General features: G+C 35.2%; 1 protein-coding gene across 2 annotated transcripts in view; it reads left to right on the forward strand.

The window, feature by feature from the left end:
• Positions 1 to 26,707, forward strand: part of MNAT1 (MNAT1 component of CDK activating kinase) — a 258,540-nt gene that overhangs the window by 110,652 nt on the left and 121,181 nt on the right. The gene's annotated exons all lie outside the window — the stretch shown is intronic.

Below are 26,707 nucleotides of genomic sequence, written 5' to 3' on the forward strand. Positions count from 1 at the left end.
TTAGGAAAATATTTTTTAACAGAAAATGCTTAGTCTCATTAAGGAAATATTTGATGATATAGAATAGGAAAACAAATATCAATTTGTATTTCTCTGCAAACAATTCTCTCTCTCTCTGTCTCCCTCTCTCTCTATATATAGATAGATAGATACTTTTTTAGAAGCCATTTTTAGCTTCTAGATTGTTGTAAGATAAACTAATTTGAAATTAAAAAAAATTTTAGCTATTCATTTGAAAGAAAGATTTTATTCGGTTATTTCTTTTGGAATTGTATGCTTTGTCATATTAGTTTTAATATGTGTTTAATATCCAGATTTTTGAGATAGAGCTATTGTAAAATATATAACTTTTCTATTAGTGAATTATTTTAAAATAGTGAGTGTCATTATAGTAGTATAAAAATGTGGCCGCATTTTGAAATTGTAGTTAAGATAGTCAACTAGTGGGGCTGGGGATGTGGCTCAAGCGGTAGTGCGCTCGCCTGGCATGCGTGCGGCCCGGGTTCGATCCTCAGCACCACATACAAACAAAGATGTTATGTCCGCCGAGAACTAAAAAATAAATATTAATTCTTCATGTATTTAGTATGTCTGTACTCACAAATTCTGTGTAACATTTTTAGATTTTCCTCTTTTTCTCCTAATGTTTCCTTTAAAATATAAAACTAAACCAATCAAAGGTTGTAGGTTACTAACTTTTTGTGAAATGATTATAGGGTTTAATTTAATATTATACAGTATCAAGTTTAGAGAATAACATTTCTTATTTAATTATGCTCTCTGTATTTTTCTTTCTCTTGCTACCATGGTCCCATTATTATTAACTCTTGAGCATTCTTTTATATTAAGACTTACAATCATTGTATTAAAATTATCAGTTCACCTGTCTCATTATCAATCTATAAGCTCCTAGAACTGACACCTAATAAGCTTTTCATGAATCTTGGCTAGAAGCCTAGGTAATTGAGTGAGGGATGGATGAACAAATAAATAGATAATTGATTAGAATAGTACCTGAGTTTATATATTACATCAACCCTTTAGTGAATTATAATGCATATATGCTTTTTTTGATATTTTGCTCACTGAAACTATTTTTTTAATTTCATGAGGTGAATTTTTTTTTTTTTTTGCAAATGTCTAATGTAACATCAGGAAGCAGTAAAAATAATAGTAACAGAAAATGTAGAATAGTTTTGCCATAGTTACTATTCTATTAGTGAATGAGTGAAAAAATGTGTTAGATTATTAAATAAATACATTTCTTTATCTTTTGGAAAGTATCTTGGGTACTTCTCTGTAGTCACTTAAAACCAAGCTGGCACATTCTTTTCTAGATGCACTCTGTCTGTAACTTACAACCAAACTGTGTTTTGCTTATGTTGTGGTTCTGGTCAGATTCTCTAATAAACTATGTAAGAACTCATAGAATGAAGAACTGAATTTTCACTTTTTTACCCTGGCATTACAATACTCAGGCTGATAGACTTTGCAGATTTTTTGGTTGACATTTTTCATTATATGCCTGTATTTCAAAGCTATTATTAATACATGCAATATTGAAATGGCTGAATTTAGTTGAAAACATTAGTCAAGTCAATGATTTTCAGTATGTAGTCCTATGCTTAGATGACACACAAAGCTGTTCATTTCAGGTACATATCCTCTGTTATAAGTTGAGTGTAATTAGTGTATAGGAATCAGTATTTCAAAAACATTATCAAAATACATTTATTTTTTTAAATTGATTTTATTTTTTTAAATACATGGCAGTGGAATGCATTATAATTCTTATTATACATATACAGCAGTTTTTCATATCACTGTTTGTATATAAATTATGTTCACATCAATTCATGTCTTCATACATGTACTTTGGATAATGATGTCCATCACATTCCACCATCATTGCTAACTCCCTGCCCGCTCTCTTCCCCTCCCACCCCTCTGCCCTATCTAGAGTTCTGTATTCCTCCCATGCTTCCCCTCCCTACCCCTCTACGAGTCAGTCACCTTATATCAGAGAAAACATTTGGCATTTGTCTTTTTGGGATTGGCTGATTTCACTCTAGCATTATCTTCTCCAATGCCATCCGTTTACCTGCAAATGCCATGATTTTATTCTCTTTTATTGCTGAGTAATATTCCATTGTGCATATATACCACATTTTTTTAATTCATTCATCTACTGAAGGGCATCTAGATTGGTTCCACAGTTTAGCTATTATGAGTTGTGCTGCTATAAACATTGATGTGGCTGTGTCCCTGTAGTATGCTGTTTTTAAGTCCTTTGGGTCCTTGGTCTATACTCAAAGTACATTTCTAATTAGAAATAATATTCTAATTTTTAAAGGCCAGGGGCTATTTTTCTTCGTTTGACCTCAACAGATAAGGTCACATATATCATACTTTTATCATTGAAGTTATTAATACATTGCTTCCATTTTTAACAAATGTATAGTAGCTTCTGCTATTTTCCAGTTCCCTTTCTTTTATTGTATATATAATACTGAAACAATATCTGGCTTAATCTTAACTAGAAGATGCAATAGTTCATCTTAAGTTTTTTGGAACTCTTTAAAATAATTTTTTTAGTTGCTAACTACAGTAGTTTGAAAATCTATATGATTCAATAGTAAGTTGGCTGTACCTCCAAAAATGTATCCTGATTTCATCAATTTGTCCCCATCTCTGTTATCCTATGCTAGTTACCATCATGTCTTTCTTAGACTCCTGTGGTAATCTTCCATCATATCTCTCTATTCTTCTTTATAATCTGTAACCTTTGTATGGTTCCCCAGATGGATTGATGATGGTAAATAAACAATGAAAAATATGAAAACATCACCTCCTTAATGTATTTCATTGCCTTTCCAATATATTTAGAATAAATTCCAGAATATTAATCAGTCACTTTCTCATCTGTAAGTGATATTTGTACCAAAAAGTGAATGGTGAAAATGAGTTAGCCAAGTAAAAATTCCAGCAGAGAAAAAAAGCAATAGCAAAAAACTTAAGGTAAGAAACAGATGTATTAACAGGTAGTGTTAAACATTAAACTTTTCATTGTCCAAGCTAAAGTATCTTTCTCTTATCCCTACCCCTGTTATTTTATACCTTTTAACTCTTTAAAACATATATTACTATTAGAAGATATTTTATAGACACATTGTTTAATGTTTCTCTCTACCATTAAATATAAACTCTGTGAACCTATAGCAAGGTGTGTAGCACCTAGAATAGTGTCATATACATCATGGTTCTTCTTGAAGTATTTTTGGATGAGTGAATGAATCCAAAATATTAGGTTCATACTGAATTTTTAGTCTGAAGATCCTGAAGTACTTTTCTTTATTCTGTTTGAGATGATGTAGCAAATGTATTTATTTGTGTATATTGAACTGTCTTTATATCCCTGGAATAAATTCAGATATGCTATTGGATTTGGTTTGCCAGTATGTATGTATGTGTATATATATATATATATATATATATATATATATATATATATATATATATATATATATTTTTTTTTTTTTTTTAATTTGCCTCTATATTCATGAGGGATATTAGTATGTAATTTCCCTTTTTGTGTCTTTGTCTGGTTTTGGCATCAGGGTAATATTGGTTTTATAGAATGGTTTGGAAAAATTCCTCTTTTTTTTTTTTTGAGAGAGAAAGAGAGAATGATTTTTTTTTTTTAAATATGGACACATATGTGGTACTGAGAATCGAACCCAGGTCCCTCCTGTGCTAAGCGAGCACTCTATTGCCGAGCCACAATCCCAGCCCCTCTTTTTTTTTTTTTTAAACACTTAAAAAAAAATAGTTTGAAAAGAATTGGCATACATTTGTCTTTAAAATTTTGTTAGAAATAGTAAGGAAGCCACCCAATCCTGGGATATTCTTTTTTGAAATTTTATTAGGGATTTGATTTTATTGCTCATTAGTACTCTGTTTAGGTTTTTCTATTCATTGTTGGTTTTGGACACTGTAAGTTGGCAGGCTGTGTGGAGGGCTTTCCCGGAGGCCAGGACTACCACCTAAGTAGCCATTGGGCTAATTACAAGTATACTGGAGAAAGTTGGGCCTACCATTTCTTTGCTAAATTTTCTAGAAGGATGCCTGGCCACCTATTGGACTGAGTGCAGGTGAATGTAGGTTGCCAACTGTCTTGTTTTCCCCTTTGTGCAATTATTCCTATTCTCTGAGGGGATCAGATGCTGTTTGGATTTTTAAGCTAAGATGTTTTTGCTGATTTTAGCCTTCAAGCAATTGGGGTTTTGGTATTGTAACTATTGACATTAGCTTGCTAGAACACAGGTAGAATACAATGGAAATATACCATGACTAGCCCCCAAGTTGACACAAACTCTAGCAGTCAGTCTGGTTTTAAAATGGCACCAAGTTGGGGTTGGGTGGTAGAGCACTTGCTTATCATGTTTGAGGCGCTGGGTTTGATTCTCAGCACTGCATATAAATAAGTAAAATAAAGGTCCATTGACAACTAACTAACTAACTAAATAAATAAAAGGCATAGAGCCATGGCAACTTGGTTATGGGGGTTGGGAGAGAGTATAACATGGACTTCTACTCTATGGCTGATGAATTCCATGCGACTCTTCGCGTTTTGTTTGGGGTCTCTAGGGACTTCAGAAGTCTCTTGAATAGTTGTCTCCATTAGCAATGAGGATTATGCAGGATATATTCAGAAGGCTTATGTGGTTTTAAGCCAGTCTGGGTTGGGGAGCAAATATGGAAGAGATAGGGTGCTTTACTGTTCTCTCTATAGTGTTACCTTAGGTTTTTGATCCCCATAGGGATCTTGGCACTTCCCCTTCCATTTTCGAGCATAGTTCCCTGTATTCTGTCAAAATTGGTTTGTTTATTCTTTGAGGGAATCAAAAAAGGAACATCCTATTTGGGACATCTAACTGATGTATTAGTACTTATTTTGACTCTGTTTTAATTCATATTAAGTTATTGTAAATAATGTGATACTATTATTCATTTTATTCCTTTTCCCCTCCCATAATCTTTTGTTTTGTGAAATATAGTCACAATCTCTACAAAGTTTTTTAAACATGTACAATTGGTAGATAACCTATAAGACTCTTAAGTTCTGTTAGTGCCCTCTCTCTTTGTAACAGTTTTCTGCCCTGGAAGCCCTTCTAACTTTTACTGAGAGAGCTTCTGGCACCTCCTATTAGGCTTCATCTTCAATGGTACAGCTAAGAATATATTGCTGTTTTCTTCTCTTCCTGCTTATCAGAGCCTTTTCCAGGTGATGCCATGAGAGTTTAAAGCTTTTACTCAGCCCATAAGTTGGTTTCTTAGATTGGTGTAGGGTTCATAACTCCTATGGTATTGAGTTCAAAGAGGTTAAATTACCTTACAAGTGCTGAGGGCTTTCATGTATATTATAATTTTAAAAGATTGTGTGTGTTAGCTAAGTATTAATATGACTCCTGTAGTCTAGAATTTAAAGTGATGGGCTTTTTATGAACATAAAGAAGACCATATATAATCTCTGTAAAGTTGGGAAATTCCTGTAGGATCTTTACAATGTTCCTTCTTTCATTCCTGATAGTGGTAATTTATATCTTTTCATTTTTTTTAAATCTCTTATAAGTCTGGGTTGAGGTTTGTCAGTTTTATTGATCTAATCAGAGGGCCAGTTCTTGTTCATCATTTTTTTTGTTTTCTGTTTTCCATTCCACTGATAATACCTCTTTTATTATTTCCTTCATTTTTCTTAATTGGGGTTAGTTTGCTCTACTTTTCTAATTTTTAAAAGTAGAAGTACAGATTATTGATTTGTTAACTTTCTGATTTCATAGAATTATAGACATATAATAAGAATTTTCTTTAAAGCATTTCTTTAGCTGCTTCTCACAAATTTTGACATGTTATTGCTGTGATTTGAGTCCTCTGAGACACAGATGCCACAATGGAGTTAAATGTGCAAAAAATTTTTTTTTTGCTGTTTAGCTTTTTGAGTTCTTTATATATCCTAGAGATTAGTGCTCTTTCTTATGTGTGAGGGGTAAAGATTTGCTCCCAAGATGTAGGCTCTCTGTTCACCTCACAGACTGTTTCTTTTGCTGAGAAGAAACTTTTTAGTTTGAGTCCATCACATTTATTGATTCTTGATTTTAATTCTTGTGCCAAAGGAGTCTTATTAAGGAATTTGGGGCCTAATCCCACATGATGAAGATTGGGGCCTACTTTTTCTTCTATTAGAACTGCTTTTATAGATGTAGGGTTTCTGGTTTTATTCCTAGGTCCTTGATCCATTTTGAGTTGAGTTTTGTGCATGGTGAGAGATAGGGTTTAATTTCATTTTGTTGCATAAGGATTTCCAGTTTTCCCAGCACCATTTGTTGAAGAGGGAGGCTATCTTTTCTCCAATGCATGTTTTTGGCACCTTTGTCTAATATAAGATAATGTAATTTTGTGGGTTAGTCTCTGTGTCCTCTATTCTGTACCATTGGTCTACCAGTCTGTTTTGGTCCGATACCATGCTGTTTTTGTTACTATTGCTCTGTAATATAGTTTAAGGTCTGGTGTAGTGATGCCACCTGTTTCACTCTTCCTGCTAAGGATTGCTTTAGCTATCCTGGGTCTCTTATTTTTCCAGATGAATTTCATAATTGCTTTTTCTATATCTATGAGGAATGCCATTGGGATTTTGATCAGAATTGCATTAAATCTGTAATAGTGCTTTTGAAAGTATGGTCACTTTGATAATATTAATTCTGCCTATCCAAGAGCAAGGTACATCTTTCCATCTTCTAAGGTCTTCTGTGATTTCTTTAGGGTTCTGTAATTTTCATTCTATAGATCTTTCACCTCTTTCATTAAGTTGATTCCCAAGTATTTTATTTTATTTTTTTGAGGCTATTGAGAATGGGGTAGTTTTCCTTATTCCCTTTCTGAGGATTTATCAGTGATATTGATTTTATATTCTGCTACTTTGCTGAATTCATTTACTAGTTCTAGAAGTTTTCTGGTGGAAATTTTAGGGTCTTCTAGATATAGAATCATGTATCATCAGCAAATAGTGCCAATTTGAGTTCTTTTTTTCCTATGTGTATCCCTTTAATTTCTTTCATCTGTCTAATTGCTCTGGCGAGTGTTTCAAGAACTATGTTAAATAGAAGTGGTGAAAGAGGGCATCCCTGTCTTGTTCCAGTTTTTAGAGGGAATGCTTTCAATTTGTCTCCATTTAGAATGATGTTGGCCTGGGGCTTAGCATAGATAGCCTTTATGATATTGAGATATGTTCCTGTTATCTCTAATTTTTCTAGTGTTTTGATCATAAAGGGGTGTATTTTGTCAAATGCTTTTTCTGCGCCTATTGAGATGATCATATGATTCTTATCTTTAAGCGTCTATTGATGTGATAAAGTTGTGAATTACATTTATTGATTACTGTATGTTGAACCAACCTTGCAACCCTGGGATGAATCCCACTTGATCGTGGTGCATGATCTTTTTGATATGTTTTTGTATTCGATTTGCTAGAATTTTATTGAGAATTTTTGCATCTAGGTTCATTAGAGACATTGGCCTGAAGGTTTCTTTTTTTGATGTGTCTTTGCCTGGTTTTGGAATCAGGGTGATATTGGCCTCATAGAATGAGTTTGGAAGTGCTGCCTCTTTTTTTAATTTTCTGAAATGAATTGAAGAGCATTGGTATTAGTTCTTTTAAAGATTTTTTAGAACTTGGCTGTGTATCCATCTGGACCTGGGCTTTTCTTGGTTGATAGACTTTTGATGGCGTCTGCTATTTTGGCACTTGAAATTGATCTGTTTAAATTGTGTCTATCATCCTGATTAAATTTGGGCAAATTATATAACTCTAGAAATTTGTAATGCCTTCTATATTTTCTACTTTATTGGAGTACAAATTTTCAAAATAATTTCTAATTATCTTCTGTGTTTCTGAAGTGTCTGTTGTGATATTTCATTTTTTTCATCTAATATGTTATTTTACTTCTCTTCGTGAGCATGACTAAGGGTCTGTCAATTTTATTTATTTTTTTCAAAGAACCAACTTAATGCCAAATGTCTGCTTTGATATAAAGAGAACAACTAAGAACAGAACAGGAAGGAAGAACATGAGGAAAAGACTACAGTAAATAAAGACGAATGGGGGGAGAGAAACGGAGAGAGAAGGGAAAGCACATGGAAATAGTAGGAGACCTTCAATGATACATAGAATTATAAGAGGTTATGAGGGGCAAGGGGGAGGGAAAAAAAAGGGAGAGAATTGAACAACAGCAGGGGAGGTAGAGAGGGAAGATGGGAGGGGAGGGGAGGAGAGGGGGGATAGTAGGGGATAGGAAAGGTAGCAGAATACAACAGTCACTAATATGGCATTATGTAAAAATGTGAATATGTAACAGATGTGATTCTGCAATCTGTATTTGGGGTGAAAATGGGAGTTCAAAACACAATTTGAATCAAATGTATGAAAGATGATATATCATGAGCTATGTAATGCTTTAAATAATCAATTAAAAAAATACAAAAAAAAAGAACCAACTTTTTATTCTGTCAATTTTTTCAGTTTCTTTTGTTTCAGTTTCATTGATTTCAGCTCTGATTTTAATTATTTCCTGTCTTTTGCTGCTTTTGGTGTTGATTTGTTCTTTTTCTAGGGCTTTGAGATGTAATGTTAAGTCATTTATTTATTGACTTTTTCTCCTTTTAAGACATGAACTCCATGCAGTGAACTTTCCTCTTAGAACTGCTTTTATAGTGTCCCAGAGATTTCGATATGTTGTATCTGTGTTCTCATTCACTTGTAAAATTTTTAAATCTCCTCCTTGATGTCTTTTGCAACCCATTGTTCATTCAGTGACATATTATTTAGTCTCCAGGTGTTGGAGTGGATTTTATTTCTTATTTTATCATTGATTTCTAATTTCATTCCTTTATGATCTGATAGAATGCAAGGTAATATCTCTACTTTTTTATATTTGCTAAGAGTTACTTTGTGGCATAATTTATGGTCTGTTTTAGAGAAGGATCCATGTGCTGCTGAGAAGAAAGTGTCTTCTCTCATTGAAGGATGAAAAATTCTATATATGTCAGTTAAGTCTACGTTATTGATTGTATTATTGAATTCTATAGTTTCTTTGTTCAGTTTGGAAGATCTATCTAGTGATGAAAGAGGTGGGTTAACATCACTCAAAAATTACTCAAAATCACTCAAAATTATTGTGTTGCAATCTATTTGACTGTTGAACTTGAGAAGAGTTTGTTTGATGAATGTAGATGCTCCATTATTTGGGGCATATATATTTATAATTGTTAAGTCTTGTTGGTGTATGGTTCCCTTGAGCAATATGCAGTGTCCTTCTTTATCCTTTTAGATTGACTTTAGCTTGAAGTCTACTTTATTTGATATGAGGATGGAATCCCCTGCTTTTTTCCTCAGTCCATGTGAGTGGTATGATTTTTCCCAACCCTTCACCTTCAGTCTGTGGATGTCTTTTCCTATGAGTTGAGTCTCTTGAAGGCAGCATATTGTTAGGACTTTTTTTTTTTTTAAATCCAATCTGCTTGTCTGTCTTTTGATTGGTGAGTTTAGGCCATTAATATTCCATGTTATTGGGCTGGGGATGTGGCTCAAGCGGTAGCGCGCTCGCCTGGCATGCGTGCGGCCCGGGTTCGATCCTCAGCACCACATACCAACAAAGATGTTGTGTCCGCTGAGAACTAAAAAAAAAATATATATATATATATTCCTTGTTATTATGGAGGCATCATTTTTATTCCCAGCCATTTTTGTTTATATATGGTATTTAACGTGACTTGGTTTCTCTCTGATTAGGTTTTCCTTTAGTGTAATCCCTCCCTTTGCTGATTTTCATCATTGTTTTTCATTTCCTCTTCTTGGAATATTTTGCTGAGGACATTCTGTAGTGCAGGCTTTCTAGTTGTAAATTCTTTTAACTTTTGTTTATCATGGAAGGTTTTTATTTCATCCTCAAATACAAAGCTTAGTTTTTCTGGATATAAGATTCTTGGTTGGCATCCATTGTCTTTCAGAGCTTAGCATATATTGTTCCACGATCTCCTGGCTTTGAGGGTCTGTCTTGAAAAATCTGCTGAGATATGAATTGACCTCCCCCATATACGATCTTCATTCTTCTCTTGTGCAGCTTTTAAGAGTCTATTGTTATTCTTTATGCTATCATAATGTGCTTTGGTGTACATCTGTTGTAATTTTTTTACATTTGGTGTCCTGTAGTTGGTTTTCCAATTTGTTCTTCATGCTTGGAAAATTTTCTGATATTATCTCATTGAAGAGATTGTGGATTCTTTTGGTTTGTAATTCTGTGCCTTCCTCTATCCCAGTAACTCTTATTTGGTCTTTTCATGCTGCCCCATAATTCTTGGATGTTCTCTTCATGATTTCTTACTATCTTCACTGTGTGATCAACTTTATTTTCCAGATTGTATACTTTGTCTTCATTATCTTTCTTTCTTCCAAGTGATCTAGTCTGTTGGTTATGCTTTCTATTGAGTTTTTTATTTAATTTATTATATCCTTCATTTTAAAGATTTCTGACTTTTTTCCCCCCAGAGTTTCTATCCCTTTGTTGAAGTAACCTTTTGCTCTCTTATCTCTTTGTTGGAATGATGAATTTTTACCTATATTTGCTCATTTAGGTCATTCTTTAATTCACAGATCATTTTAATTATGAACCTTCTGAACTCCTTCTCTGACATTTCATCAACTTTGCTGTCTATGGGTTCTGTTATTATAGTATCTGGTTTGTTTGGGGTACATTCTTCCCTTGTTTTTTTCATGTTGTCCATGTGTCTTCCTTTTTTTTCACCGTGAGTCTGAAATATTACAGTTTCTACCCTACATTCTTTTTTTTATTGATTATTTAAAACATTACATAGCTCATGATATATCATCTTTCATGCATTTGACTCAAATTGGGTTTTGAACTCCCATTTTCACCCCAAATACAGATTGCAGAATCACATCTGTTACATATTCACATTTTTACATAATGCCATATTAGTGACTGTTGTATTCTGCTACCTTTCCTATCCCCTACTATCCCCCCTCCCCTCCCCTCCCCTCCCATCTTCCCTCTCTACCTCCTCTGTTGTTGTTCAATTCTCTCCCTTTTTTTCCCTGCCCCTTGCCCCTCATAACCTCTTATAATTTTATGTATCATTGAAGGTCTCCTACCATTTCCATATGCTTTCCCTTCTCTCTCCCTTTCTCTCCCCCCATTCGTCTTTGTTTACTGTAGTCTTTTCCTCATGCTCTTCCTTCCTGTTCTGTTCTTAGTTGCTCTCTTTATACCAAAGCAGACATTTGGCATTTGTTTTTTAGGGCTTGGCTAGCTTCGCTTAGCATAATCTGCTCTAATGCCATCCATTTCCCTGCAAATTCTATGATTTTGTCATTTCTTAGTGCTGCATAATACTCCATTGTGTGTAGATGCCACATTTTTTTTATCCATTCATCTATTGAGGGGCATCTAGGTTGGTTCCACAGTCTAGCTATTGTGAATTGTGCCACTATAATCATTGATGCAGCTGTATCCCTATAGTGCGCTCTTTTAAGGTCCTCAGGGAATAGTCCGAGAAGGGCGATAGCTGGGTCAAATGGTGGACCCATTCCCAGCTTTCCCAGGAATCTCCATACTGCTTTCCAAATTGGCCTCACCATTTTGCAGTCCCACCAGCAGTGTACAAGTGTACCCTTGTCCCCACATCCTCGCCAACACTTATTGTTGTTTGACTTCATAATGGCTGCCAATCTTACTGGAGTGAGATGGTATCTTAGGGTGGTTTTGATTTGCATTTGTCTGATTGCTAGAGATGGTGAGCATTTTTTCATGTACTTGTTGATTGATTGTATGTCCTCCTCTGAGAAGTGTCTGTTGAGGTCCTTGGCCCATTTGTTGATTGGGTTATTTGTTATCTTATTGTTTAATTTTTTGAGTTCTTTGTACATTCTGGATATTAGGGCTCTATCTGAGGTGTGGGGGGTAAAAATTTGTTCCCAGGATGTAGGCTCTCTATTTACCTCTTTTATTGTTTCTCTTGCTGAGAAAAAACTTTTTAGTTTAAGTAAGTCCCATTTGTTGATTCTTGTTATTAACTCTTGTGCTATGGGTGTCCTATTAAGGAATTTGGAGTCCGACCCCACAATATGTAGATTGGAGCCAGCTTTTTCTTCTATCAGACGCAGTGTCTCTGATTTGATATCTAGCTCCTTGATCCATTTTGAGTTAATTTTTGTGGATGGCAAGAGAAAGGGATTCAATTTCATTTTGTTGCATATGGATTTCCAATTTTCCCAGCACCATTTGTTGAAGATGCTATCCTTCCTCCATTGCATGTTTTTAGCCCCTTTATCAAGTATAAGATAGGTGTAACTTTGTGGATTAGTCTCTGTGTCCTCTATTCTGTACCATTGGTCCATCTGCCTGTTTTGGTACCAGTACCATGCTGTTTTTGTTACTATTGCTTTGTAGTACAGTTTGACCTGTGGTATCACTATACCTTCAGATTCACATTTCCTGCTTAGAATTGCTTTTGCTATTCTGGGTCTTTTGTTTTTCCATACGAATTTCATGATTGCTTTGTCTATTTCTACAAGAAATGCCGTTGGGATTTTGATTGGCATCGCATTAAACCTGTAGAGAACTTTGGGTAATATCGCCATTTTGATGATGTTAGTTCTGCCTATCCATGAACAGGGTACATTTTTCCATCTTCTGAGATCTTCTTCTGTCTCTCTCTTTAGGGTTCTGTAGTTTTCATTGTATAAATCTTTCACCTCTTTTGTTAGGTTGATTCCCAAGTATCTTATTTTCTTTGAGGATATTGTGAATGGAGTGGTTTTCCTTATTTCCATTTCAGAGGTTTTGTTGCTGATATACAGGAATGCCTTTGATTTATGTGTGTTGATTTTATAACCTGCCACTTTGCTGAATTCATTTATTAACTCTAGCAGCTTCTTTGTAGACCCTTTTGGGTCTGTTAAGTATATTATCATGTCATCCGCAAATAGCGATAATTTAATTTCTTCTTTTCCTATTTTTATGCCTTTAATTTCTTTTATCTGTCTAATTGCTCTGGCTAGTACTTCGAGAACTAAATTGAATAGAAGTGGTGATAGAGGGCATCCCTGTCTTGTTCCAGATTTTAGAGGGAATGCCTTCAGTTTTTCTCCGTTTAGGATGATGCTAGCCTGAGGTTCAGCATATATAGCTTTTACAATGTTGAGGTAAGTTCCTGTTATCCCTAGTTTTTCTAGTGTTTTGAACATAAAGGGATGGTGTACTTTGTCAAATGCTTTTTCTGCATCTATTGAGATGATCATATGGTTCTTGTCTTTAAGTCTATTGATTTCCGTATATTGAACCAGCCTTGCATCCCAGGGATGAATCCTACTTGATCATGGTGCATAAGTTTTCTGATATGTTTTTGCATTCGATTCGCCAGAATTTTATTGAGAATTTTTGCTTCTAGGTTCATTAGAGATATTGGTCTGTAGTTTTCTTTCTTTGAAGTATCTTTGTCTGGTTTTGGGATCAAAGTGATGTTGGCCTCATAGAATGAATTTGGAAGAGCTCCTTCTTTTTCTATTTCTTGAAATAGCTTGAAAACTATTGGTATTAATTCTTCTTTAAAGGTTTTGTAGAACTCCACTGTATACCCATCCGGTCCAGGGCTTTTCTTGGTTGGTAGTCTTTTGATGGCTTCTTCTATTTCTTCCTTTGTTATTGGTCTGTTTAAATTGTGTGTGTCTTCCTGTCTCAATCTGGGCAAATCATATGCCTTAAGAAATTTATCGATATCTTCACTATCTTCTATTTTATTGGAATATAGGGTTTCAAAATACTTTCTAATTATCTTGTGTATTTCTGTAGTATCTGTTGTGATATTGCCTTTTTCATCCCATATGTTGGTAATTTGAGTTCTCTCTCTTCTTCTTTTCGTTTGCATGGCTAATGGCTTGTCTATCTTATTTATTTTTTCAAAGAACCAACTTTTAGTTTTATCAATTTTTTCAAGGGTTTCTTTTGTTTCAATTTCGTTGATTTCTGCTCTAATTTTAATCATTTCTTGTCTTCTACTACATTTGCTGTTGTTTTGCTCTCCCTTTTCTAGGTTTTTGAGGTGTTGTGTGAGTTCATTTATTTGTTGTTTTTTTCTTTTTTTGAGGTAAGAACTCCAAGAAATGAATTTCCCTCTTAAAACTGCTTTCTTTGTGTCCCATAGATTCCGGTATGTTGTGTCTGTATTATCATTTGACTCAGAATTTTTTCATTTCCTCCTTTATATCTTCTATAACCCATTGATCATTCAATAACATATTGTTCATTTTCCATGTGATGTAGGATTTTTCCTTCCTTCTTTTATCATTGATTTCTAATTTCATTCCATTATTATCAGATATGGTGCATGGTATTATCTCCACGCCTTTATATTTACTAAGAATTGCCTTATGGCATAATATATGGTCTATCTTTGAGTAGGATCCATGTGCTGCTAAGCAGAACGTGTATCCACTTGATGATGGTTGATGTATTCTATATATGTCGGTTAAGTCTAGGTTATTGATTGTGCTGTTGAGTTCTATAGTTTCTTTATTCAGTTTTTGTCTAGAGCATCTATCTAATGGCGAGAGCGGTGTGTTGAAGTCACCCATAATTATTGTGTTGTGGTCTATTTGACTCTTGAACTTGAGGAGAGTTTGTTTTATGAACGTTGCAGCTCCATTGTTTGGTGCATACAAATTGATGATTGTTATGTCTTGTTGGTGGATGGTTCCTTTTAACAGTATATAGTGTCCTTCTTTATCCTTCTTGATTAACTTAGGTTTGAAGTTGATTTTGTTCGATATGAGTATGGCCACTCCTGCTTGCTTCCGAGGGCCATGTGAGTGGTATGATTTTTCCCAACCTTTTACCTTCAGCCTGTGTATGTCTTTTCCTATCATATGAGTCTCCTGAAGGCAGCATATTGTTGGATTTGTTTTTTTGATCCAGGTTACTAGCCTATGTCTTTTGATTGGTGAGTTTAGGCCATTAACATTTAAGGTTACAATTGACATATGATTTGTACTTCCAGTCATGCTTCTTTCTTTATTTATTTTAGTTTGGCTAGTTTTACTTTTTGGTTATTTTCCTCCCCCTTTACTGAGATACCTCCTGCTGTTAGTTTTGGGCACTATTTTTCAATTCCTCTTCTTGTAGTGTTTTGCTCAAAATGCTTTGCAGAGCTGTTTTTCTTGCTGCGAATTCTTTTAGGTTTTGTTTATCGCGAAAGATTTTAATTTCATTGTCAAATTTGAAGCTCAGTTTTGCTGGATACATTATTCTTGGTTGGAATCCATTATTTTTCAGCGTTTGAAATACATTGTTCCAGGATCTTCTCGCTTTCAATGTCTGTGATAAGAAATCGGTCGTTAACCTAATTGGTTTACCCCTGAATGTAATCTGCCTCTTTTCTCTCATAGCTTTTAATGTTCTCTCCTCGTTCTGTACGTTGGCTGTCTTCATAATTATATGTCTTGGAGTTGGTCTATTATGGTTTTGAATGTTTGGGTTCCTGTAGGCTTTCAGGATTTGGCAATCCATTCCATCTTTCATCTCTAGGAAGTTTTCTAGAATTATTTCATTTAATATGCTGTCCATTCCTTTGGTTTGAATCTCTGTGCCTTCTTCTATCCCTATGACTCTCAAACTTGGTTTTTTTATGACATCCCATATCTCTTGAATAGATTGCTCATGGGATTTAAGCATCTTTTCTGTGTTGACTATATTCTTTTCAAGTTGATAAACCTTGTCTTCATTATCTGATGTTCTGACTTCTACTTGATCAAGTCTATTTGTAATATTCTCGTTTGAGTTTTTAATTTGGTTTATAGTTTCCTGCAATTCTAGGATTATTGTTTGATTTTTTTTAAGATCTCTATCTCCTGGTAGAGCTCGTTCTTTGCCATTTGAATTTGTTTGTTTAATTCATTTTGAAAATATACTTGTATTTTTTGGACTTGCTGTCTCATGTCTTCTCTAATATTCCTTTCCATTCGAGTTAGGGATGCCTTGAGTTCTTTCCCTATCCCTGCTTCTGATGTTTCTATGTCCTCCTGTAGAATTGAGTTGTCTTGCATTGTTTGTAATCCTTTTTTCACTTGTTTTCTCATGTTGTCCACGTTACTTTCTAGCTCTATTTGATTGTCGTGTTTCTCCTCTCTTCTATAGATTTGTTTTGTTTCTGTATTACTCTGATGTCTCTCCTTTGTGTTGTTAAACTATGCCTGCTAATGTGGATTCCGCTGGGAAGGAATTCCGACGTCCGAGCTCCAGTGAGAACACTACTCTGCTATGACGGGCCCCAGTCTCCTTGCCGGGGTGTCCTAATGGGGGGGTGTGACTGGACTGTCTCTGTTTGGTTTCAGCTCCCGGTCGTGGCAGGCGGGTGGTCTCCAGCCGCCCAGTATCACAGGCCGCGGGCAGATGATCAGTCGCCAGCGGGCGGGTGTTCTCCTACTGCCCAGTTACGTGGGCAGTGGGTGAACTGTTGCTGGCGGGCCTGCAGTTTCCAGCCGCTCAGTCGCGAGGGCCTTGCCTCTAGTCCCCTGGTTTCTCCTGCTAGTCTTGTTTTTTCCTGCTAGACCAGATTTCCCCTGAGTGATGGTTCTTGGCAGTTCAAAGTGTACTCTGGGCCTGCCGTTTGTTGGGTGTGGAGGGTGGCTATTGGGAACCCCGGCACTCTGTTGTTTTGTTTCCCTTGTGGGGGATAAAACTGTACCGCTTCCTTCCCCGTCTGAAATCCCGTACTCAGCCCGCGGGTCAGTGCGGGCTTGGCTGGCGGGATTCCACTGTGTAGCAGGCACTTATCTCCCTGCTTGCTAGTTAATCCCTTCTCTGCGGTGCCACGCCTTCTGTAGCCGTGGGGCAGGCCGCGCGAATCAGACAGCCTGGATCTCCAGGGTCACACAGTTGGCTTTGGGGATCCCCGGCACTCTGTGGTTTTGATTTTTTCTGCTTGCCCCTCCCCCAGCGCTGGCTAGACAGGTTTTGTTTTGGCTGCTGATGGGAGGGGGGGTTGAAGGTCAGGTGCCTCTAGTTTTCCCTTAGTCTTTATGCAGGCTCACTCTGATACTCCCTCCCCCGGAAAGCCTAGGAGAGATTTTATGTGAAATCCCCCGATGTATGGGGGCTGAGCTGAGTGACACACACCTGTTTTGTTGTTTCAATCTGTCGGAGAGTGGCGGTGGATACTTCAGCTCTCCAAAATGGTGGCCGCTGATTCTACCCTACATTCTTGTACCTGTGCAGATTATCTGTTCCTCACGTTGATGTTGGGCATACATATTGTGCTCTTGTCCCTCAATGTATGCTACTGAATCCAAAGGTGGTGGCAGCAATAGCCGAGGTAAACGGAGATAATAATTGAGGTGTCCCAACATGGAAGCAATGTCTTATAGAGTTGGGGCTGAAAGGGTGGGCCTCACACTCTCTTTGGGACGCCTGCTATGAGATGTATCTGCTTCTAGGCCCTGCTGTTGTCAAAAAGTTAGGGGCTACTCCTTGGTGGAAGGTTACGATGATGACATCATCTTGATGCTTTTTTTTTTTCCTTCTCTATCTTGAACATGAGAAACATATTTATTCTAGCTGTATTAATATTGTTGTCTTCTACTTTCACCATCTTTTTCATCTCTAGGTCAACTTCCGTTAACTAAATTTTGTTTTCCTGTTCTTGGGTCATGTATTTCTGCACTAGAAACTTCTTTATCTCAGCAGTGTTTTAAAGTTTTCAATGGTTGGTCTTACTGTCAGATCTGTTCCTAAATATTTTATGTTTTACAACATAAACTATAAGTGTCTTAAAGGAATAACTTATTTCAAATTTTATTTCCCAATGCCTACTTTTAGTACATATACTTAGATTCAGTTAGCTGGTGTTTTTATTAAGGGTTTTTATGTCTATATTCATGACAGTTATTGATCTGTAGGTTTATTTGCATATAAAGATGTCTTTGTTTGGCTGTAAGATGAGGATAATACTGGTAATGTTTTTACCACTAATGATAGAAATGGTGTTTTTCAGGATATTTGGTGTCAGTTGGAAGTAGAGTCCCCTACCCTATTTTGAAAGCATTTGTATGAAATTGGTGTTATTTTTTCCATGTATGTTTTATAGGATTCACTAGTGAAACCATATGGAACTGTAGTTTATTTATATGTAGATTTTTTTTAGAAATATATATATATTTTTAGTTGGAGACAGACACAATACCTTTATTTTATTTATTTTTATGTGGTGCTGAAGATTGAACCCAGTGCCTCACATGTGCTAGGCAAGCACTCTACCACTGAGCTATAACCCCATTCCCTATATATAGATTTTTAATAAACTCAATTTTAAAAAGTGATATAAGCTATGCAGTATTATTTATCTTTTTGGTAAATTGTATTTTTCAAAGAATTTGAGATTTTATCTCAGGTATCGTTTATTGACATAAAGTTTGTTATATTTCCTCAAAATTCTTTGAATGATTATCAAGAATTTTAGTGATAGTACTTTTAAAATTTCTGATATTTTCTCTTCTTTTTTGGTTAGTCTAGTTAGATGCATATTAGCTTATACTAATTGTGTACCATTCATATATAGATTCTTTGATTCAGTATAGCTTCATTTCTTCTTCTCTCCTGAGTGCTATTATTGTCATATATATTATATGTTGTAAGATCAACCACACAGTTTTATAATTTTTCCAGTTAAACTTAGTTAATAGGAGAGAACTGTTTTCGTTTAGTGTTTTATATATTTATCTATGTAATTACCATTTTAGTGCTCTTTTTTTCTTTGAAAGAACTTGAATTACTGCCTGTTGTTATTTCCTTTTAGCCTGAAGGATTCCTTTAATATTTTTACAAAAAAGGTTTTTAAAAATTTATCCTAAATTATTATTATTATTTTAAATTTTAATAGCATATTTAATTTAACCCAATAAATCCCAAATATAATTTCAGCTTGTAATCAATATAAGTATTATTAAAAATACTCCAGAATTGTGACTTGGTTCTTTTTAAAATTATGTCTCATTATTGATATTCTATATTTGATAAGTCATTTTAATCAGACTTTGATTTAATTCTTTAAAAATTGTTTCCTTTAGTTCTTTTTAAAATTTGTTTCAATTAGTTATACATGACATTAGATGCACTTATATACTTTGATATATCATACATAGATAGGATATAATTTCTCATTTTTTGGAGTATACATATTGTAGAATCACATTGGTCATACAGTCACATACATTCATCAGTAATAGTGTCTGTTTCATTCTACCATCTTTCTTATCCCCACATTCCCTGCCTTCCCCTCCTTTTACTTCCCTCTACCTAATCTAAGGTAACATTATTATTATTTTTTCGTTACAATTCTTAATACACATATATACCACACTTTTTGTATTTCTGTTTATATATAAAGTATGTTGACACCCAATTCAAGTCTTCATACATGTACTTTGTATAATGATGTCCATCACATTCCACCTTGCTTGTTACTCCCCTACCTGCTCCTATTCCCTCCCAACCTTCTTCCCTATCTTGAATTTATCTATTCTTCCCATGTTCCCTCTCCCAATCCCACTATGAGTCAACCTCCCTATATCAGAGAAACATTTGATATTTGTGTTTTGGGGATTGGCTGACACTTAGCATTATCTTCTCCAACACCATCCATTTACCTGCAAATGCCATGTTTTTTTTTCTTTTTTAATGCTGAGTAAAATTCCATTGTGTATATATGCCACATTTTTTAATCCATTCATCTACTGAAGGACATCTAGGTTGGCTCCACAGTTTAGCTATTGTGAATTGTGCCTGCTATAAACATTGATGTGGCTGTGTCCCTGTAGTATGCTGTTTTTAAGTCCTTTGGGTATAGTCTGAGGAGAGGAATAGCTGGATCAAATGGTGGTTCCATACTTAGTTTTCCAAGGAATCTCCATATTGCTTTCCAAATTGGCTGCACCAATTTGCAGTCCCACCAGCAATGTATGAGAGTACCCGTTTCCCCCCATCCTTGCCAACACTTATTGTTATTTGTCTTCATAATAGCTGCTATTCTGACTGGAGTGAGATGATATCTTAGAGTGGTTTTGATTTGCATTTCTCTGATTGCTAGGGATGATGAGCATTTTTTCATTTATTTATTGAATGATTGTATATCCTCTTCCGAGAAGTGTCTGTTCAGGTCCTTGGCCCATTTGTTGATTCGGTCATTTTTTTTTTTTTTTTTTTTGGTGGTTAGCTTTTTGAGTTCTTTATATATCCTAGAGATTAGTGCTCTATCTGATGTGTGAGGGGTAAAAATTTGCTCCCAGGATGTAGGCTTTCTGTTCACCTCACAGATTATTTCTTTTGCTGAGAAGAAACTTTTTAGTTTGAGTCCCAAAATCTTTTCTAGATAAACAAAGAAACATTAAAAATACTTTTTAATGTTTCTTTGTTTATCTAGAAAAGTTTTTATTTTGCCTCAGGTTTGAAGAATAACTAGTTTTATGTTTTTCTTTTTTTTTTTCTTTTTCTTTTTAAAGAGAGAGGGAGAGAGGGAGAGAGAGAATTTTAATATTTATTTATTTAGTTCTCGGCGGACACAACATCTTTGTTTTTATGTGGTGCTGAGGATCCAACCCGGGCCGCACGCATGCCAGGCGAGCGCGCTACCGCTTGATCCACATCCCCAGGCCAAGTTTTATGTTTTCCTTTTACCACTTTGTATATATCATTTTACTACCTTCTGACTTACATGACATCTTTTTTCTCCTCCTTTTCCTCTTCCTCCTCCTATTTATTTATTTATTTATCAATGAATGAATGAATGATGGTGCTAGAGACTGAACTTAGGGCCTTGCTTGTGCTAAGCACTCTACAACTGAGCTACAACCCCAGTCCCTTTTTATTTCAAGATAGGGTCTATCTTAATTACCCAGTCTGAACCCAAACTTGTGATCCTCCTGCCATAGCTTCTAGAGTAGCTATTTTTTTTTTTTTTTTTTGTGAAACATCACTTCTCCATTGCTTATTTCAAGTTTTTCTTTTTGTATTTGTCTTTTTACAATTTAAGGGTCCATAGGTTTTCAACTTTTGTGATTTTTTTCACCCGTTTTGGGCTTTAGTGTAAATAAGTAATTTTGGGTTTTTATGTTTAAAAATACTTTTAGCCTAAAGTCAGTTTTTTTGTAGGATGCCTTTTCCTTCAGCCTTCGTAGCTTAAGAAGGGATTACTTAAGCATCTTTTCTAGTGTAGGAATGATAATATTCTGATAATTTTTTGTTTTAGTTTATTTGTTGGTTTATACTGTTGTTTTCATTTTTCCCTTCCTGCCTAATGAAATTTCACACACCTATATCCATACCTATTTTCTCTGTATGTGCCATATAAAACATAAAACTTATAGCAATCAAAGGTCTTTTTCTTCTCCCTCTCCTTCCTCCCCTGCTTCCTTGCCTCTCCCTCTCACCCACCCACTTCCTCCTTTTTCTCCTCCTTCTGAGATACATTCCCACTCCTTTATTTTATTTTGAGACAGGACCTTCCTAAAGTTGCCCAGGGTGGCCCAGAACTTATGATTCTCTGCCTCAGCTTCCTGAGTACCTAGGATTGTAGGCATGAGCCACTGTGCTGTCCTCAATGATTACATGATTTTAATTAAATGTGGTTTTTTTTGATGAATACTGAATGATAATCTTTAAGCCTAGTAGAAGATACCATAGCATAGTTAATGTTTATGTTAAGACACGTGTGAGTCTCTTTAGGAGTGCATGTTGATAAATGTTTGACTCTGGACTATGTCATTGCCAAGTAATAGCTACAACTAGAATTCCCAGCTGGATATCTAATTTTGCAGCCTTATTCTTTTAAAAGTATTACTATAAGCAATAGATATAAAGAAGGCAGTAGATATAATGAAGGTGAGTAGGACCAGAAAGAGAGAATAGGAGGAAGGGGGAAAGAAACAGATGGTTATGAAATAAAGTAATAAGAAATTTCTTAAACATTGTTTGTTTTGGATAGTTTTCTTGTGAAGCACATGGAAATACTTTGCACATTTAAGAAGTACTGGCTTCTTACATGCTATTTTGGAGAAACAGCAAATCATTCATGTTATATAAACACAATTAGATTATTTTGTTGGAATTTTTCATTTCTGGGGCTTACTTTTTCATAAGATAAATAAGAGCTCCTTTCAAATAATTTTTGATAATATAAATTTAAATTGAATGGTGCAATTAATGCAAGTAAATGACAGACATTCATTCAAAACTTCGTAGTTTCATTGAGTTATATTCTGCTCTAAAAGTGAGCATTATCAATAGGAATGGACTTTCTAGCATATGCTTCAAGCCAACATAGTGAGTTTGTTTGTTTGTTTATTTATTTATTTTTCTGTGGTGCTGGTGATTGAACCCAGGGCCTATACATGTTAGGCAAGTTCTCTACCACTACCACTAACCTACATCTCTAGCACCTATCAAGGTGTTTTAAACTGCCTGTGGGTCTAGATTTCTACGATAGCTGTAATTATTAAAATCTTAAGGTTGAAGAACATTGTATACTATTAAATACATTTGCATATAAGTATGCAGTTTGTCTATATTATTCTTCCCCATTTTCACTCATATATTCACTAAACACAATGGAATTCAGAGTGAGTATATGTCTCTAGATTTTTAGTTTAATTCTTTTTCCATTGCACCAAAGATTCTCTTGAATTAACCATCAAAGTAGGAGAGAGACCAGTAAAGTATTTGATACAGGAAGTAATGTTGTACCTTGAACCAATTGTATTATCCTCGTTAGGAGCTCTGCTCCTATGCTTGCGATTGTAATATACTTATTTTTTTTTGAGGGGGTGATGATTATTGGTTTTGGTAGGGCTATGTAAAATAGTTCTTTTATTTCTGTATTATTAACTTTAGTTTTGGAAATTAGATCTATAAATATAATTACCTATTTCTGTTACAAGTCCTCCTATCCTTAAAATAGTAAATGATGTTGAAAATACACTTTCGTTGCTATTACCAGTTCTAGCAGTTTTCCCTGCTTTATTAAAGGTAATCAAACTATTTCCTTGTGTTCCTTGTAGTAATGGTTTGTACTTTTTCATTACAAGCATTTGAGTTGAGAATGGGGTGTAATGGGAATAACAGTCATCTCTTTTTATTCTGTTTAATGACATAAGCAAGATGGTTTTTTTTCTTGCCTCCTTATAACAGATAAAGATAATGACTTCAGTGTCAGACTGGGTGTGTTCAAATCTGGTTTTGTGAGTTTTAATGCTTATGAGACTTGGACAGATAACCTTATTCATTCCTGAAATGTATATTGCAATGTGGTATTTGTGAGTATAACATAATGAAGTGCTCAGAGATGATTCTTTGAATCATCTTAGAGGCTATCAGTTATAAAAAATGAATTTTTCCCAGACTTAACCTATTAAATCCTTCATAAACGTTAGCTTTTTTTAAAAAATAAAGAATCTTTAACAATAACAAAATAAAACAAGGATGTGATTGAAACCTAGGATTAAATTTTAAAGTGATGTAGAATCTGCCAGAATTTTAAGTCCTCTGTGAACTAAGAGATAATCATGTGTTCTAAGTTATAAATAGGCTAATTGGAAATAATTTCAGTCAGTTAAAAACTATTAGTGACTTTTAAAGTCAAAGAATAATCACATTTTACAGATAATAGGAACCCTAAAAGTAACTCCATTCTTTTTTGGGGAATTTTTGTTAAGCAAATATTATTCAGTAAATGCATGAAAATCCAAACTTCAGTCTGGCCATCAGTTAGAATTATTGGAAACAGAAAACAGTAATGCAAAGCCCAAGCATTGGATGAACTCATAGTTAAACAAACTGATGTTTTCTTGATTGAAATATTATAGTTAAAGAAGTTGCCTAAGTACTTCCGCATCTGTACTTCTTTGTATTATCATGGTGATTGATGTCAGTACTTTTTTCTTAGCAGGGACATGTATGTCCTCTGTAAGAATCATGTATCCTAGAAAGTTCTATGGAAAAGGGAATCAAGTTCAACTTTCGTGACACAAATACTATAGTTTTATTTAATAGAGTTGTTGAATGTTAAGGTATGTACCCTCGTTTTCTCTCTCTTTCTTCCTTCTTTCTCTCCCCTTCCTCCCTCCCTCCCTTCTTCCACTCTCTTCCCCTCTCCTCCCTTTCTTCTTTATTTCTTTCTGCCAGGAAACCCAGGGCCTCATGCAAGCTGGGCAAGTGCTGTTTCACCGAACCATAGCCCTACCCTTAAGATGTATGCTTAAATGGATTTATTTGAAGATCGGGACCTAATTAGAGACTATTTTGGTGCTTTGACCTATCTTGGTAGATTGTGTTTAGCCATAGGCAAGAAAATTAAAGAGAAGATTAAAAATTGCAGTGGTTAGTAGGACTGGAGATGATCTTTAGTATCTTGCCTACTTTTGAGATTCTCTGAGTTTCTTTATTTTTAGACACTCAAATATCCTTTTTGTACTTTCCCATTCCTCATTATAGAAATCTTGATGCTACTCTAATTAAGTAACTGGGAAACGTGGTAGTGCTCTTTGAGAATCTGTTCTTCTTTAATAGGAAAATGTAGAGATGAAAAAATTCGGCTCAGATAATTTCTGCTGACACATTGTATATATATATTAAAAATACACAAACATTAAGCAAGATATAAAATAAGTGAATAGTTTTTAGTCTTTGTTTTTTTTTTGTTTTTGAAGTTCCCATTTTTTTTAAATTTTTTTTTTATTGGTTGTTCACAATATTACAAAGCTCTTGACATATCATATTTCATACATTAGATTGAAGTGGGTTATGAACCCCCAATTTTACCCCAAATGCAGATTGCAGAATCACGTCGGTTACACATCCACAATTTTACATAATGCCCTATTAGTAATTGTTGTATTCTGCTACCTTTCCTATCCCCTACTATCCCCCCTCCCCTCCCCTCCCATCTTCTCTCTCTACCCCATCTACTGTAATTCATTTCTCTCCTTGTTTATTTTCCCATTCCCCTCACAACCTCTTATATGTAATTTTGTGTAGCAATGAGGGTCTCCCTTCATTTCCATGCAATTTCCCTTTTCTCTCCCTTTCCCTCCCATCTCATGTCTCTGTTAAATGTTAATCTTTTCTTCCTGCTCTTCCTCCCTGCTCTGTTCATAGTTGCTCTCATTATATCAAAGAAGACATTTGGTATTTGTTTTTTAGGGATTGACTAGCTTCACTAAGCATAATCTGCTCTAGTGCCATCCATTTCCCTGCAAATTCTATGATTTTGTCATTTTTTATTGCTGCATAGTACTCCATTGTGTATAGATGCCACATTTTTTTTATCCATTCATCTATTGAATGGCATCTGGGTTGGTTCCACAGTCTAGTTATTGTGAATTGTGGTGCTATGAACATCGATGTGGCAGTATCCCTGTAGCATGCTCTTTTAAGGTCTTCAGGAAACAGTCCGAGAAGGGCAATAGCAGGGTCAAATGGTGGTTCCATTCCCATCTTTCCCAGGAATCTCCAAACTGCTTTCCAAATTGGCCGCACCAATTTGCAGTCCCACCAGCAATGTACAGGTGAACCCTTTTCTCCACATCCTCGCCAGCACTTGTTGTTGTTTGACTTCATAGTGGCTGCCAATCTTACTGGAGTGAGATGGTATCTTAGGGTGGTTTTGATTTGCATTTCTCTGACTGCTAGAGATGGTGAGCATTTTTTCATGTACTTGTTGATTGATTGTATATCCTCCTCTGAGAAGTGTCTGTTCAGGTCCTTGGCCCATTTGTTGATTGGGTTATTTGTTATCTTATTGTCTAATTTTTTGAGTTCTTTGTATACTCTGGCTATTAGGGCTCTATCTGAAGTGTGAGGAGTAAAAATTTGTTCCCAGGATGTAGGCTCCCTATTTACCTCTCTTATTGTTTCTCTTGTTGAGAAAAAACTTTTTAGTTTAAGTAAGTCCCATTTGTTGATTCTTGTTATTAACTCTTGTGCTATGGGTGTCCTGTTAAGGAATTTGGAGCCCGCCCCACAATATGTAGATCGGAGCCAACTTTTTCTTCTATCAGACGCAGAGTCTCTGATTGGATATCAAGCTCCTTGATCCATTTTGATTTAACTTTTGTGCATGGCAAGAGAAAGGGATTCAGTTTCATTTTGTTGCATATGGATTTCCAGTTTTCCCAACACCATGTGTTGAAGATGCTATCCTTCCTCCATTGCATGCTTTTAGCCCCTTTATCAAATATGAGATAGTTGTAACTTTGTGGATTAGTCTCTGTGTCCTCTATTCTATACCATTGGTCCACCCGCCTGTTTTGGTACCAGTATCATGCTGTTTTTGTCACTATTGCTCTGTAATATAGTTTGAAATCTGGTATCGCTACACCGCCTGATTCACACTTCCTGTTTAGAATTGCTTTTGCTATTCTGGGTCTTTTATTTTTCCATATGAATTTCATGATTGCTTTATCTATTTCTACAAGAAGTGCTGTTGGGATTTTGATTGGCATTGCATTAAACCTATAGAGACTTTTGGTAATATCGCCATTTTGATGATGCTAGTTCTGCCTATCCATGAACAGGGTATATTTTTCCATCTTCTA

Source organism: Spermophilus citellus, assembly GCF_964194105.1.
Source record: "Spermophilus citellus genome assembly, chromosome: 4".
Classification (NCBI taxonomy): Eukaryota; Metazoa; Chordata; class Mammalia; order Rodentia; family Sciuridae; genus Spermophilus; species Spermophilus citellus.